The sequence below is a fragment of the Hylobates moloch genome, unplaced genomic scaffold (assembly GCF_009828535.3).
Source record: "Hylobates moloch isolate HMO894 unplaced genomic scaffold, HMol_V3 SCAFFOLD_11, whole genome shotgun sequence".
NCBI classification, from domain to species: Eukaryota; Metazoa; Chordata; class Mammalia; order Primates; family Hylobatidae; genus Hylobates; species Hylobates moloch.
In genome coordinates, this window is record NW_026652286.1 from 41,753,881 (window position 1) to 41,769,356 (window position 15,476).

General features: G+C 39.8%; 1 pseudogene; it reads left to right on the forward strand.

Annotated features, from left to right (window-relative positions):
- The first annotated feature begins 8,290 nt into the window (after nt 1-8,290).
- LOC116476142 (olfactory receptor 56A1-like) lies at nt 8,291-9,229 on the forward strand (annotated as a pseudogene).
- The last annotated feature ends 6,247 nt before the right edge of the window (nt 9,230-15,476 follow it).

The window sequence follows — 15,476 nt, forward strand, 5'->3', positions numbered from 1 at the left end:
GTATAATTTGCCAGCCATCTGCAGGGGGACTATAGGACCCCATAAACAGAACCCCTAGCAGAACATAAAATGCAAAAGAGAGAATGGCTATCTTCTAGGCTTCTCTCCCTAGAAGGCAAATCATGGGCTTTTTTGCAGGTGAAGTTATGGTATTCGAATATAAAGCAAAAGAGTCCACTGCCATCCTTACATATCCATGAGGCAGGCAGTGAAACAGGTAGAGCATGTTTCATACCGTTGCAGCCATTGCTCCCAACAATCTCTTCAATTGTATTAGTGATCCTTCTTTCCATACGGAAAAGCAAGCAAAGGAGGGGAGAAGAGGAGAGGAAACAGAAGTATTCACTCCCATGTTTCCCCTTGTGGTGAGAAGAAAAGACTTCCTCCGTGGAAGTGTAAAGTGGAGGAAATGAGATTCTTCCCTAACTGGCAGAATGTGGGCTCTTTCTCATCCTTCGGGTGAGGGAACTTAGAGCCTGTTGATAATGTTGCATGCGGACTTGGAAAGCCACAAGGAGGGAGTGGGGCATTTTTGTGTGTGTTTGCTCATAAATCATATCTCAATAAATTCCAAAGGAGTGAAATGTTACAGAATATATTGTCTTACCAATGCAGAATTAAATTGAACAACAATAACAACAAGATGGCATGAAAAGCCCTAAACATTTGGAAACTAAACAAAATATACATAAATAATCCATGGATCAAATAATAAATCAGAGGGAAAGTTAGAAAATATTTCAAACTGATTGATAATGACATATAGCAAAAGCTGTAGGATGCAGCTAAAGAGAAAATAGAAGGACATTTATAAATTTAAATGCTTATGTTAGAAAAGATTTAAAATTAATTACCTAAGTTGACAACTTAATAATTTAGAAAAGAAACAATAAATTAAACCCAAGGTAAACAAGAGTAGGGAATTAATAAAGACAAGAGCAGAATAAATAAAATAGAAAACAGAAACAATAGATAAAATCAACAAATCTTTAATTTGGTTTTTGGGAAAGATTAATAAAGTTGATAAAGCCCCAGTAAGACCTATCAAGAAAAAAGAAAGAAACACCAAGAATCAAAGTGATGATTTAAAAAGGAGTTACTACTACAGATCTTACTGGACATTAAAATGATGGTAAAAGAAATGTTACAAGTAACTTTAAACCAGTAAAAACAGTACTTTACTTATGAGCTATTAGGACACACATGTTATGTGAATTCCAGCCATCAAACACCATAAGTGCAGACTTGTGATTAGGAATTCTCAAGGGGTAGTCTCTCCTCCCCTCCTCTCCTCTTTCCTTTTCTCCTCTTCTCTCCTCTCCCCTTCCCTTATCATTTCCTTCCCTTTTCCTTGTTTCCCCTCCCTCCCTCCTTCCCTGCCTCTCTCTCTCTTAGTCTCTAATCTAGCGCCAAATCCAAGACAACAGGTATCCCTGTCATATTCATTTTCTGGAATTCCTCTATTTTTACCCACTAAGAATGTCTTCTTTCTCAGCTCCTGACCTTAAAGGGCCCTCTGATATGGACTCCTAGCAGCCTCAGGCTCCAGGCTTTGAATCTTATTTCCAGCAAATGTTATCTGAAAAACCCAGTCTGAACTCTCTCTATGCTGATGACAGTATAATGAGAAAAAACCCCACATATTAGAGGAAGACATAAGCATTAGAGGTAGAACTTTATATTTTTTAGTTAGTTCCAAACTGGAGAAAAGTCTGAAGCATGTGCGAGGAGTCTCTACCCAAAAGAAAAGATGAGAACACAAAGGAATTAACATGAGTTACATATAAAATAGTGCAATTGATAATAGCTAGCTCATATAGTGCTTCCTATGAGACCAGCACTGTTGTAAGTGCTATTTATATATATATATAGACTCTTAATCTTCACAAGCAATCTACAAGATAAGTCACTATTATTATCTTCATGTTAAATATGGAAACTAACACCCAGAGAGGGAAAGTGATCTGTCCAAAGTAACGCAGCTAGTAAGTGATGGTGCTGGGATTTTAATCCAGACAGCCTACAGTGTTTCTCACCATAGGTCCTTGCCCTCCACTAGCCTGCCTCCTATACATACTGTTGATAATTTGCATTATCAAGATGCCACTCCATGCTGCATTTTAATGTTTCATTTTGCTCTCGCAAGTAGGTTTTCCACATGATCACCAAATATGTAAATAACCCAGTCCTAGCATCCCATTTTGAGGGTTTGGTATTGAGTCCCCTTCTGTTACCAATTACTGTATCATTTATGATCTAAGCAGGAAAGAGGGAATACAAGAAAAGGATTTCACGAAAAGGAGCTTAATAAAGGGATAATTTGTAGAGGTGATGGGAGGGTCGAGGAAACCAACAAGAAACATCTAGGAGCTAGCAAGAGCAGGAAGTACCTCCAGACCTAAAGGGCAAGGAGAGGCAGCAACATTCCTTAAACCTAGGGAGCCCTGGAGCTGTGTAAGAGATGCTTCCCAGTAGAATTTCTGGCTATAGAGAAACACAGCCACTGACAGAACTGCATAAAAACAAAGGGGTCCCTCTTTCTCTTTCCATATTTTGATCCCTTTCAGGTGGCCCCTATTGTTTGAACTGGAAGCCAGGGAGTCATGTTAGAAAGCCCAGCTGAAGCAGGCCACAGAGATCAGCCTCCTCAAGCACGGAGCAGATAAGAGAAGAAAATGGATTTGTAGTCAAGTAATTAATAAACAGCACACTGGGTTAAACCCAACTGTTTGCCTTTTCTAAGGTTGGACCTAGGAAGTAAAGTTAAGAAAAAAATCACATAATGAAGCGATTGGCTTCAGTTTAGCTTCATAATCACAAACCCTGAAAAGGCATTAAGCAATGACTATGGTAGAAATAATCATTCACTGAAAAAGTGGTTCTGAATACACTGGAGAGGTAAGAGGGAGATAGATATATGATCTTGAATAATTAATTAGGTAGAAGTGTATTGATTCTACTGCATTGTAAACATTGTACTAGACACCATGTTAATGGGGAACAAAATTGACATGGATCTAATCCTCATGAAGCTTACAGTCTAGTTCATGTGTAGTTTTGAGTAGTCCCTAGTAGGAAAGTTGGTTTTGTTTTATGAACAATGAGAAACTACTGATACCATAATGTAATGCAATTACTGTAATAAAATTTTGATGAGGGCAGGGACTGTAACTACTTTAGTCACCTTTTATTCCTGTGACTAATCTTGTTCTGGACATATAGTTGATAATAATGAATAAATATTTATTGAATGACTGAGATTTATGTATAGTAAGTTAGCTACCAAAATTCATGCAGAGATCAAATAGCAGAGTTGAGTTCAGGATTCTGTAAAAAGAAGAGAATTGTATAGTTATATTAAAAATTCTGGCTGGGTGCACTGGCTCATGCCTGTAATCCCAGCACTTTGCGAGGCTGAGGCAGGCGGATCATCTGAGGTCAGGAGTTTGAAACCAGCCTGGCCAAAATGGCAAAACCCCATCTCTACTAAAAATGCAAAAATTAGCCAGGCGCAGTGGTGGGTACCTGTAATCCCAGCTACTCAGGAGGCTGAGGGAGGAAAATCGTTTGAACCCGGGAAGCAGAGGTTGCAGTGAGCAGAGTTCACACCATTGCTCTCCAGCCTGGGTGACAGATGGAGATTCCGTCTCAAAAAACAAACAAACAAACAAACAAACAAAAAAACAAAATCTGAAAAGATTTAATATAAGGAAATCTATCAATATAACATTTCAAGATGTCAAAAGTAGAATAAGGAAATGTTTAAGAGAATGGTCTGTGCAGTCAGGCAGATAGATACAGATTTGAATTTCAACAAGCTAAAGTCCTGTTCCCTGCATCTCAACCACAGGCACTCAGTAGCCCCTTAATATAAGCTAAGAGGAGGGTCCCTGCAAGGGAGCCAGCTCATCAGCTGCTGGGTCCCAGTCTCCCAAGCTACTGCTTTCAGCTAGCTTGTTGAAGAGGGTGGGACAGTGTGACGAACTGACTATCCATCATAAAATCCTTTAGATTCTGAAGCAGTCTCAGCTCTGGTTACTGGATGCAGTCAGCTGACTCCTCAAGCAAGACCCAATCTGTTGCATCCTCTGTGAGTTCCAGGGCTAAGGGAGGGGAGCATCGCTGCATTGGGCCAGTAGTTACTGGGTCACCAGAGGACTCAGAAGAGAAAATTTTCTCCTCATGCTTATACTGGCTCCCATAAAAAAAGAAAAAAGTCCAGGAACTGTGGTACTGGATACATGAATATTTAAAATCCTGTATTCCTCCTGGAAGGCCCTTTTATAGTCTCAGCAATCCCATTAGTATTGCATACAAGGGATCCCCTGCGTTCTGCGGCTGAGAACTTTATGCAAGTATGCCCAGAAAAGCATTTCTAGGGATTTGAGAGGGAAAGAATGGTTCTAGGATAGCATTTTGAGTTTAACATGACACAGGTCACCCAGGTCCTTGAGGTTCAGCACAAGAGCTGGTGAGGAAATGTACTCATTGCCTTCTCCCAACGTGTTACAGTGTTAATGGGAGAGAAAGCTTCCTCTGATTATGAGACATGATTTATAGCCAGCAGGAACAGACTTCCCTGTGATTTTCTCCTAATTGCCCTAGTTTTCTCCTCTTCCCCTTAAAGGTCAGTCATATATTGGGAAGGTGTCGCTTAGTTAAAACATCTACACTTTAGTGAAATGTTTCTCACAATGAGTTTTTAATATCTTCTTTATCCTGGGCACTTTTTCTAGGTGGTACAGTTTTAAAATTGGTCCTTAAATCAGAGTGCATTGAATTGGACACAATATTTTAAGCATGGTTGAACAATGGCAATGTGAAATAGAAGTTATTTTTCTCACTATTACTTCTGTATTAACAGAATCCTGATTTCTAGAATCCTTTCTAATATTTCTCATTAACACATTACATCAAAATTTGACTCATATTCTTGTCTATACTGCCACCTGACAATACATCCAGGTATCTGACCACTTTTTCTGTACTCCTATTTCTTTTTGTATCCCTTCTGTTATCCTTATTATGTATGATCTTCTTAATAAAATCTATGTAGCACAGGATGAGCTTAACTAGAATTATTCCTCACTATGTGAGTAAGGAATGAGGACTTGAAGAGGATGGATCAGAGTCTGCGAATTGTAAAGCACAATCATAGTTGGGGACTACACATAAAAAACTGGAAAAAGAACAAGTCAAGGAAAGAATCTTTCAGAGCTAGTGGACTAAAGAAAAGAGAATGAGCAGAGGGTGAGAAATAAGGATATTGTAGGGTGAGGGGATATTGTCTGCAGTGAAGGATTGCAAGATCTCTAAGGTATTCTTTTTCATAAAGAAGGTAGTTTGGTGGTGCTGTATGTATAAAGAAAAAATACCCAGTAGGTCAGAGGACTGAATCAAGGATATGCCTTCCACCAAGATTTGGGCTTTTGGGGCCACAAGGCCCTTAAATGGAATGAGTTGTTTAAGATCCTCAAGCTTCCACAGGAAATGTGCCATTGCTGTCCCTACCTCTGGCTCACAGCTTGCTCAGCTCTTATTTATATTTTGAGTTCTTTCTTGTGGTTTGCCTCAATTCCTCCATCAGTTCCCTTGGTTACTTTGGTTAATGTTTTCACATTAATTTTTTCTTTTTTGAATTATTTGAATCTTTTTTGAACCAAGCCAACAGTCACTTGTCCCCTTTTAGATGTCCTTTGCCTCTTTTGGTCACTTAAGTTTGGGTGTGAAAGAGGAAGAAGAGAGATATTTAGTGTATTTCCCCCAAAAAATAAAATCATGGTCTTTATACTAAATGGGGATGTGGGATAGATAAAGAAAATAATTAAGATATGACAGACTTGGAAAACTCAAAACTCTAAACTTGAAATATTTATCTCACTAGCATTTATTAAGAATTTATTGGCTGGGCGTGGTGGCTCATTCCTGTAATCCCCAGCAGTCTGGGGGGCTGAGATGGGCAGATCACTTGAGGTCAGGAGTTCGAGACCAGCCTTGCCAATGTGGTAAAACCCTATCTCTACTAAAAATACAAAAATTAGCCGGGTGTGGTGGCATGCACCTGTAATCCCAGCTACTCGGGAGGCTGAGGCAGGAGAATTGCTTGAACCCAGGGGGCAGAGGTTGCAGTGAGTGAAGATCATGTCACTGTACTCTAGCCTGGGTGACAGAGTGAGACTTTGTCTCAAAAAAAAAAAAAATTATTGAGTGCTAGGTACTGTAAACACAGCATGGGATAAAAAGATGGAAAATATATCACAGGTACTTTAGTGATTTTATAGTGGATTGGGGAAAGAGATGAGGAGAGAGGCCAGTGATGTGTTTTATACTGTATTAAGTAGTAATAGTTGTTTCCTCAAGGGCTGCTCCTTTAATTATCTTTCTTTTTATCATTTATATTTTTCTTTCTACAGTCTTTAGCCCCTTAAACATGTTTAAATTTCTTTTATTTAAAAAAAATCAACACAATCCTCTTTTTAACATAGGCACTTTTACTTGTGCATTCAGTTTTCCCTTCGTGTGAAGCTGTTTGCTGAAGTGAAGAATCTCTGACAAGAATCAGTCCTCCCTGTGTTTGTTCACTCCAGGCCTGCTGTCTCCTTGTCCTCCCGCATTCTATTTCTCTCTTCACATGAAACTGTTTGCTAGGATCACCAAAGATTACCTAATTGCCAAATGCAATGGATAATCTGTTTCTTACATTGCCGAACTTCTTTATGTGAGCATGTCTGTCCACTCCATTAGATTTTCAATTATGTCTCTGTTCATTCCTTTTCGGTTTCCTTGCAATCTCTTTACCTCTTCTGGTCCTAAGATTAAGGGTAGGTGTTTTGTAGAATTTCATTATCATGTTTTATTTTAAATTTATATTTTTCCCTTAAGTAATTTATTCAGTTCTATAGTTTGAACTATACACGATGTGCTGATGATTTCCAATTCTCTATCTTTGAGCTTTCACATGAAATCAAACTACTTTCTACAACATTTAATGTCATATATATTGTGATAGTTTATAGACCCAATAAGCTGAACATATCAAAATTGGTTCCATAATTTCTACCTCTGCAACATAAATCAAATCTTTTCAAAGCCTATCTTTTTATCTTGTGAAATTTACCTAGTCATTTAAGTCAGATTGGACAGTATAGTTTTAGAATCCTACCCTCTTTTCTTCTATACAAGTAGTCAGTCTAATCGCTGTCTGTCATATTTATACCTCCAAGATATGCCCCTTTGCCTCATCCTCAGAGCCATCTCAGAGCCTTTATTCACTCACTGATCACTTCTCAATTGGACTACTGAGGCCAACAGTCACTTCTCCCATTTTAGATGTCCTTTGCCTCTTTTAGACCCTTAAGTTTGGGTGTGAAAGAAGAAGAAGAAAGAGATTTAGTATATTTCCCCCCAAAATAAAATCATGGTTTTTACACTAAGTGGAGATGGGGGACAGATAAAGAAAATAAAAATAATTAGGGTATGAAAGAGTTGGAAATATTGAATATTTATGGGAAGGATTTAAGAGAAGTTGAATACATAGGGAATGGGCAGGATGATTCGTTAAGTCAAGGTTCCTAAGGTCAAATGTGACCTAAGCATCCAAATGTGAGGTCAAGGATTGCTATTTGGAGGAGGGATAGATCCTTGATTCTACTGATGCAATGAAGAGATCAAGGATGTAGATGTTGATGGGTTTATGTATCTATCTTGGGAAGTAGAGGACTTGCATCTGATGTTTCTGCTGTCTTCATGAAGTGGTTAGAGAGTTATCTGAGAGAGGAGATTTTGTATTTGAAAAGAACTTTGAAAGTTTGAAAAATTGCTTGAAATGGGTTGAAGAATGAATTAACCAGAGAAGATTATTGTGATGAATATGTAATATGTATATTAAGTACTCATTTGAGGTTGGCAGTTACACATTTTAATGAGAACAGCCTGTCTTTGAGCCTAACTTTCTATAGAAACAATGAATTGCACTTGTGCAGGCTTGGATTAAGTATGTCCTAGGATGAGTTGTGTCAGCAGTACAGGAAGTCAGAATGACAGAGGTTTGAGTGATTCTCTTTTATATTTAATCAGTGTTTAACTTTATTTTCTTCTACTTTATAATAGGATTGGGAGTATATCATACATTTTTCCATTTCTCATCTATATCTCCTATCAGTATCTCATCAGTTTTCTGGATGAGAAAGTGTTAGCAAATATTTTGACAACTTTGTTCTCCATTGACCTAATTAATGTGTCTTATCATACAAAAATCCAGGTGAAATTTTCTCAACTGAGAATTTATTTCATGACATTACCCAGCAACGACTCCACTGTCCCAGTCTTTGAATTCCTCCTCATCTGCTTCCCCAACTTTCAGAGTTGGCAGCACGGGCTGTCCCTGCCTTTCAGCCTCCTCTTCCTCCTGGCCATGGGGGCCAACATCACCCCCCCGATCACCATCCACCTGGAGGCTTCTCTGCACCTGCCCCTGTACTACCTGCTCAGCCTCCTCTCCCTACTGGACATCGTGCTCTGCCTCACCGTCACCCCCAAGGTCCTGGCCATCTTCTGGTTTGATCTTAGGTCGATCAGCTTCCCTGCCTGCTTCCTTCAGATGTTCATCATGAACAGTTTCCTCCCCATGGAGTCCTGCACATTCATGGTCAAGAACTATGATCATTATGTGGCCATCTGCACCCACTGCAGTACCTGTCCATCATCACTAATCAATTTGTGGCCAAAGCTAGTGTCTTCATTGTGGTGCAGAATGCTTTGCTGCTTTCACCTGTTCCCATTCTCTCTGCCCAGCTCCATTACTGTGGGAAAAATGTCATTGAGAACTGCATCTGTGCCAACCAGTCTGTGTCCAGGCTCTCTTGTGATAATTTCACTCTTAACAAAATCTACCAATTTGTGGCCGGTTGGACCTTGCTGGGCTCGGATTTCATCCTCATCTTCCTCTACTATACCTTCATTCTAAGAGCTGTGCTTAGATTCAATGTGGGGGGGTGGCAGTGAAGGCCCTGAGCACATGTGGCTCCCACTTTATCCTTATCCTCTTCTTCAGCACCTGCTGGTTGTGGTGTTGACAAATGTGGCCAGAAAGAAGGTCCCCATGGACATCCTGATCCTGTTTAATGTCCTTCATCCCTTTAGTCCTCCTGCATTAAACCCTTTTGTATGTGGGTTTCAAACTAAAGAGTTAAAGCAGGAATTTTAGAAGTTGCTACAGAGGGTCCTTTGAAAACACGGAAGGGACTCTCTGTAGAAGCACCTATTACTGTTTCTATTTCAGGAGCTGTGATTCCAAACAACAAACTAATGCTTAAATACCGAGTATTTCCTACCCATTTCTCTCTCTCCAGTATCAGGAATTAGTGAGGGCTCCTTAGTACCTGACATAAATTCATTTGCCTAGTTCATGTAACTAACATTCTTAGAGATTTAACTTTGTGTTTAAATATTTACATATTTGAACAATCTCATCCTCACAAAAGTTCTGCAGGGTGGGATTATTATTCCACTTTATATATTAGAAAACACAAATTTAGGGAGAAACACTGACAAAGGTCACATCTGATGAGTGGTGGGGCATTAATTCCTCAGACACCATTGAAGCCCTGGCTCTGCTCTGTAGGCCAGGATCTCTGCATCATTTTTATGAATTTGTTGCTGTCAATAGGTCTTCTCTAATCACCCTCCACCTTCAGAGTCAAAAAGAACCAAACAGAGGAATGGAACCCAGAGATGTTGCCACAATCTTTTTCTGACTGCCCAGGCTTCTGTCACCAAAAGATATTAATCATAGTACCAGTTTATGCCCAGTGGAAGGCTCACAAACCTTGAAATTCTTTATGACAAGACCAGGACACTGAGGATCCAGCTGGCAGAGGTAGGAATGAGAAGACCAGCAGTGTGGGAAGTGGTCAAACTGACTGTGGTGATTTGGGGGCATTCTGTGTACTCAAAACCATACCCCATATGCTTTGGAGCTCAAGAACGTGGAGTGTGGGGAATGTATGTGTGGCATATTGTTAAACTTCTGGATGTCATAATCTGGTGAAAATGGGTGAAGAAACAACATATTATTGTATATGGTAGGCAACGCTGTCATTATTTACATGGGTAATAGAGAACTGAGGTTCAGGCTGATTTAAGAACCTTACTCAAAGGTCAGAGATAATTCTTATTTGCAAAATTCCACAGGCTTAAAGCAAGGGCCACTGTATTAAGAGGTCCTTAAACACCGGTTCTGGTGAGTATATCCCAAAATTATTAAATTAAAAGCATTTGAAACATAGGCCAGGCATGGTGGATCATGCCTGTAATCCCAGCACTTTGGGAGGCCGAGGTAGGAGTTCGAGACAAGACTGGCCAACATGGTGAAACCCTGTCTCTACTAAAAATACAAAAATCAGCTGGGTGTGGTTGTGTGCACCTGTAGTCCCAACTACTCAGGACGCTGAGGCAGGAGAATCACTTGAACCCAGGAGGTGGATGTTGCAATGAGCTGAGATCGCACCACTGCACTCCAGCCTGGGTGACAGAGCAAGACTCCATCTCAAAAAAAAAAAGAAAGAAAGAAAGAAAAAATAATGAAAGAAATGTGGAGGGTACTAAATCCTTGTTTTAATCAAATATAATTTTCTTTGTCCTGTCAAATATCTTTTGAATTGCAAATTGCAAATATGGAATAAATAGATATATGCTATCTGGCATTAGAGTATAACAATATCTTGGTGAATGTTGGGAAGCAGGGGAGTTGCTTGATTCCTTTAATTGTGAAAGGAATGAAAAAGTGGTTATAAAGTATTTTAAAGAAATTTATTTAAAGGATGAGCAGAACTTGGTTATCAATTGGATGTGTGGAGTAGATGAGAGGAAGAGAAAGGTGATTACATTTTCAAGTTTGTATGCTGACACTTCTGTGGGTTTTGTCAGCTTCGCTCTTTGGTTATTCAAGAAATATTGCATAAGCTTCCCTTTTTTATGGGCTAAGACAGAGATTGGGCTCTCCAGAACCAAACAAAGTCAGAGATAATTCTTATTTGCAAAATTCCATAGGGTGAAAGTAAGGGCCACTATAATTTAATCTCTTGTTTCTATCAAATATGATCTTCTTTGTCCTGTGAAATATCTTTTGAATGTCAAATTGCAAATATTAGATGAACTAAAGCTTAAAGCTTTAGCTGGGAACAGATCTCTGCTAACTGTGGAGATGGATGAGGCTTATGCAGCCACAAATCCAACTATGAGCCCAGCAAGGAGACAGTTGCCCTTGCTGGCCCTTGCTTTCACTCTATGGAATTCTGACCTGGAGGTTGTGCTTGCTTTGCTTCGTGAGAAAAGGTTTATAGTTACATGGTCTTCCCTAAGATAGTCTCATTAATTCTGGTCACAAATCTGATTGCACACACAAGAAAGAAAGTTTGGGTAGACTTTTTACCTAAAAACATTCAAATGCCATTCTTAATCCTGAAGGTCCTGCATTAGTTGCATTTCACTTGATTTCCCATTCCTGGATGCTGCTGCTCTTTTCCTATCCTAAAATTTATTTTCATCAAATGTTTTAGATACATTTTGGAGTCCCCAAATCATTCTGACCTCAGGTTCTTACAGATGTATATTTTCCTTCACTGTGATGCATAGTCCTTCTAAGGTATGAAAGCATCAGCTGTGAAATAGAACTCTATTTTATTTTATTAGACAGAGTTTCGCTCTTATTGCCCAGGCTGGAATGCAATGGCTGGATCTCAGCTTACCACAACTTCTGCCTCCCGGGTTCAAGAGATTCTCCTGACTCAGCCTCCCAAGTAGCTAAGATTACAGGCATATGCCACCATGCCCGGCTAATTTTTATATTTTTAGTAGAGACGGGGTTTCACCATGTTGGCCAAGCTGGTCTAGAACTCCCAACCTCAGATGGTCCACTCACCTCGGCCTTCCGAAGTGCTGGGATTGTAGGCATGAGCCACTGTGCCCGGCCTGATCTCACTTGACTGTGGAGAAGGATGAGGCTTATGCAGCCACAAATCCAACCATGAACCCAGTGAGGAGATAAGAGTTAAATTGTGCTTTGATCTGCTGGTATAGCATGATTTTATATACTCAAGAGGGTCTTTAGCTGGTCAATATGAAGTAACAGGAGCTAGATTACCCTGTCACTTGAAATAACTAGAAAACTGAACAAAATATGTGAAATAATGGTTCTGAAGGCACTGGACATCAGGCAATGGAGGACAGTGATCCCCAAGAGATAAGAAACAAAAAAGGTGAGTCTTGTTTACTGGAAAGCGATTGTTCCAATTCATTAGGGAGAGATTCCAGGCTATGTCAAAGGGAGGGCAAACTCAGCTGCAGCCTGGCAATCTTTCTGTGTCCAGGAGAAGGGGAAAGGAGTCCAAGGAAGCTAGAGTTCACAAGGCAGAGTATTGAGGAAGAGAAAACTGCATAGAAAGAGAATCCCAAAGATTTATAGAAATTCCCCCTTGAGTGTTCAGCAATGTACTGATTAGCATATGCATGTGAGGGAACTTCATGATATCTTCTATCAAGGAAGAAATGGACAGGGGATGATAGTGAGATGGAATGGGTGTTGGAAAGACAACTAACAGAGTCAAACATATAAGAAAACAATAAAATTCTATATAATGTTCTGAATAACTTTTATATCAATGAATTTGAAAAACTAAAAATTTAAAAATTACCAGTAGCTTCAGATAATAAAACTCAAATATATAAATAACCATTAAAAATTTGAAATATTAATTAAAGACCTTTTCCCAACAAAAGCTTCAGTACACTATGGGTTTATAAGTGAGTTCTAAAATTTTAAGAAATAGATCATCTCTATCATGCATACATTCTTCAAGATAATAGAAAAAGATGGAAAATTTTTACCAACTTATTTTATGAAGCTAGAGTGACCTTGTCTCTAAAACTGGATAATGACAATTCAAACTGTGCAGTGTTTTCAGCATGCATTTCATTGCAAGGCAACCTGAAGCCAATCAGTCCATTGTGTAATCAGCCCATTCCCCTGACAGTCTCACCTCTCAGTAGGAGGTGGGGATGTTTCCATATCTTCCATGGCCAAGGGCAAGCTTCTCTGATCCAGGCATGTAAAGAGCCAAGTATCTCTCCATAACTGCCATTAGCCATCCCTTAAAGTATATTTCCTACCTAGTTACTACACACAAAGGCTAAAAGCTCTCCCATAACGCAAAGTAATTTTTGATACCCCCAAAAGTCAAAACTGTCAGATAATACAATGCAAAACAGAACAGTGTCTTAGATTTTGAGAAGGATCTATTCTCTTTCCATTCTTGGGCTTCTGTGAGGAAAACAGAGGTTTTTCCTGGAATGGAGTCTGTGGTGCCTCCTCTGCTTTTCTCCAGGAGTACCAGGCTGTTAGAATTTATCTTAGGTTCTCTCATGTGGGCATCAAGAGTGGGAAGAAGACAAAATGGAGAAAAACAATTCAGTCTACTGAGAAGAAAAAAACTTTCAGAAGAACATGATTCAAGAAGAGGAAAAAGATAAAGCCCTCTTAAATACATTTAACTTGGATATCTGTTTTTAATTAAGCTGATTTTAGCCATAGAGCTATTTTTTTCTAAAAAAAAAAAAAAATCCTTTTAAATCTTTTATTACCAGACTCTAGCTAGGACAGACAGTATTTCTGGCTTTTGAATTCTACCATAGGTAACTTCCCACATGAAATTAATTAACAAGTTTTAACTAAGGTTAACTTAACTATGGATGCATAAGATGTCTCAGAGATGGTAAGTAGTTTCTATTTTTACAAGATTTAGAATCTCCCCAAGGGTAGTTCAGGGAAAGGAAAATTCAAGACAGGAAATCAGAGGCTATCCATGGGGGAAAAAACCCTCAATAAATGGCAGTTACACAAATAACAAACCACGAAGGAATCCTTCTGGAAGCCAAGAATTGAACCCTTGTCACAATTGTCAAAAGATAAAGCCTTAGCTACTGAGCTACACAGCATCGAGCAGTTTCTATTGCTCTTTCCAGAAGCCTAGAGCAGCCAATTTCAAGCATGAAAAGGCTTTTAACTGCTCAAGATAATTTTTAGGTCTAACTATAACGTGAACCCCCAAATTTCTGTCCTCTAGCTGGTGGAGACCAAGAGAAAGTAGCCCCACATAGTCCCAGGGTTAAGCTCTTAAGGACACAAAACAAGACAGAAATTTCATTTGGTATTGGTTTCAGGGACATGCAACAAAGTTTGTAGCTGATTAGCCTGCTGGCCTGGCTTGAAAGCAGGGTTATAGGGATCTCAAACCCGCATTCTATCCTGTGATACCCCTGTCTCCATTACAGAAAGAAAAATTCTTAGCACAATGTGCACCAGATTTGCTATGGCCTGAGACTAGTCTCACAAATCCTTTTTTCTATCAATCAAACTCTTGCAGAGAAGACAAATAGTGATGTTTGCCATTTACACACACACACACAGAGTCAGAGAGAGAGAATAGAGAGAGAGAGTCAGAGAGAGAGAGAGAGACAAGCACAGAGAGAGAGAGAGAGAGAGAGAAAGAGAGAGAGAGACAGGGAATGAGACGAGAAACTGGGCTGGTAAGAATTTCTTACCCTTTTTGCCAGCATACCAGGTTTCCAGGTTCCCTTTCTCTGTAGCTTCCAGAAGAATGGAGCAGTTTTGATGAACCTGCTCTCTGTGCCATAGCTGTGAGGGTCAAGCCACTTTACAAAAGAAAATTCTGTTTGATGAAGCCATAGAGAAAAGATTCTCAATTTTGCAAGATGTTGCCCAATGGGCTACATGGGGAAATGAATTAACATTTTCAATTCCAGCAAAATACACATAACAAAGCAGGTACTAGCCACCTCATTCAGCACCCCATATCAGCCTGGCAAAGCTCAAACTTTCTCCTGTTGGTCCCTGTTGTCTTTGATCCACTCCAAGTGAGAAGGGTTGACCTCTGAATGGTAACTCACAATGGGTGGTCTCTGGGCAAGGCACAGAGCAAATAGTCACCCTGAGACAGGCCTGTTGAGCTTCCTTTAGGGCTTAACGAATGTGACCAGACAAATAAGGCGGGTTTTCTGAGTTAGGCCTGCTGAACTTCCATCAGCAATTCCTTCTGAGGTCCTCTCCACATATACACACATATACAAAGACAAGACGGACAGAAGGCCTTCCAAATCAGATCCCTAACCAAGAACTCCAAGTGTATCCCTTCCAAACTATCCTGCTATTCTCTGTTTAAGAAACCTCCCCAAAATCTTCCTGAATAAGCAGAAGTCTCCCAAACCAAGACTCTTTTTACTAGTTAGGGAGAGCCAACCGAAACCCCCAGGTTCTGAATTGAGACAGACATCCAGCAATGCGGCTACAGACAAAACGAGACCCCTGAAAGAGCCAAACCGAGACAGACACCCAGTGGTGGAGCTACAAATAGACACCCCCCCATGGGGCTACAGACAGACACTCCACCATGGCGCTACAG